We start from the raw sequence: 2,139 nt of genomic DNA on the forward strand, positions 1-2,139 counted from the left end.
AATTCTACCAACTTCTTCAATCTGAAATTGATCAAAGATGCAATCAAGATGTATTGATCATTACTGGTGATTGGAATGCAAAGATTGGGAGCAAAGAAGAAGGATCAATAGTTGGAAGGTTTCCAGTGATTAAATATTCGGAAGTAGTTTGTCACTCTTTCTTCCTATTCTGTCATTGTCTGGAAGCTCATCTGCAACCTGTCCACCATAGGTGACTCTGCTGGTATTTAAAATACCGGTGGCATGGCTGTCAGAATCATAGCAACTCACTAGTACGACAAACTGACAGACGAGTGGTGAGGAAACTGAATTAGGATCATATTATATCTATAGATTGCTTTGGGTAGTGTTGACATTTTCACAACGTTAACTTTTCCTATCCATGACCATGGTATATTCTTCCATTTTTGTAGGTCTCTTTTTGTTTCTCTGTATAGATCTTTTGTTTCTCTGGTTAGATTTATTCCTAAGTATTTCATCTTTTGGGTGGCTATTATAAATGGCATTGATTTCCTAATTTCCCTTTCGGAGCTGCCTTTATTAATATGAAGAATATAACTGATTTTTGTATATTGAACTTGTACCCTGCCACGTTGCTGAATCTTTTAATGTTACAATAATTTTCTTGCTGAGTCTTTGGGATTTTCAATGTATAGGATCATATCGTCTGCAAACAGAGAAAGTTTTCCTTGTTCTTTGCCAATTTGAATGCCTTTAATTTCCCTTTTTTGCCTTATAGTCTGTCTAAGATTTCAAACACAATATTGAATAGGAGTAATGATAAAGGGCATCCTTGTCTGGTTCCTATTTGCAAAGGGAATGCTTTCAGTTTCTTTCCATTGAGAGTAATGCTGGCTGTTGGATTTGCATATATGTTCTTAATTATGTTGAGGAATTCCCCTTCAGTTAAAACTTTGTTGAGTGTTTATCTGGAATGAATGTTGTATTTTGTTAAGTGCCTTTTCTGCATCAATTGATATGATCATGTGGTTCTTTTCTCTCTCTCTCTCTTTTTATTTATATGGTAGATTATTATGTTCTTTTTCTAATATTGCACCATCTTTGCATCCCTGGAATGAATCCCACTTAGTCATGATGTATTGTTTTTTGATATGTTGTTAAATTCCCTTGGCTTGAATTTTGTTTACTATTTTCTCATCTATTATCTTAGTCAAGTAATTTTTTAAAATTTTTTTTCTATTACCCAGTAGCTTTTAAGCAGGCTATTATTCAATTTCCATATATTTTATTTTTTCCCCTTGATCTTTCTATTGTTGATTTTGTAGCATTGTGATCTCAAGAGATGCTTGGTTGTATTTGTGTGTGTGTGTGTTTAAGTTTTTATTCTCAATTGAGTGATAATTTACATGGGAGTACATCAGTTTTTTACTCATTGTTTCATTGCAATGATTACAATCTCCTTGATGTATCATAACTCAACAGTATTTGCTTCTATTCCCTCTGTTTTTGTTTTAGAGGGGGGATGTACACAAATATATGTGTCAGAAATATATAATCATTTAAACAACAAAAGGGCACATTCTGCAAGCCTGCCTCCTGGCCACCAGCCCACAACCTTTCTATTTCCACGAGTCTAGAGTTCTCAGCTGCTCTATCTCTCCATGTATTCATCTCTGACTCCATCTATGGTGTAGCTTCTTCTCTGGATAGGGTCCAACATTCTGCTCATTCTCCTCTCCCTTAATGGCCCTAAGGTCCTCTGTTCCTGGACTGCAAGATTAACTACTCCCCCCTTTTTGTTTCAAAATTTTACAGTTGTGACAATCACAATTAGTCATGCTAACAATTACTCCCTATTGAATCATAAGAATCTTATCCCCATCTCTTTTCACCAGACCCATCTAGACAGAATGAAAATTATTTAGTAGGGGTTCTGCCTTCTCCCATACACTCTGAACTAAACTCCCTCTTGAAAACTTGTAAGCCAGTCACTTTATGTGATGTCAAAAGAGACACTGAAACTTGCTCACCAGTGTAGAGATATTAAAGCAAATGGAAGAAATGAGGAGGTACAAGAGCTGAACAGAAAATTTCAAAGGTCATCTTGAGAAGATAAAGTCAAATATTACATCAAAATGTGCAAAGATCTGAAGTCAGGAAACGAAAAAGAAAGAACAC

Source organism: Chrysochloris asiatica, unplaced genomic scaffold, assembly GCF_000296735.1.
Source record: "Chrysochloris asiatica unplaced genomic scaffold, ChrAsi1.0 scaffold00033, whole genome shotgun sequence".
NCBI classification, from domain to species: domain Eukaryota; kingdom Metazoa; phylum Chordata; class Mammalia; order Afrosoricida; family Chrysochloridae; genus Chrysochloris; species Chrysochloris asiatica.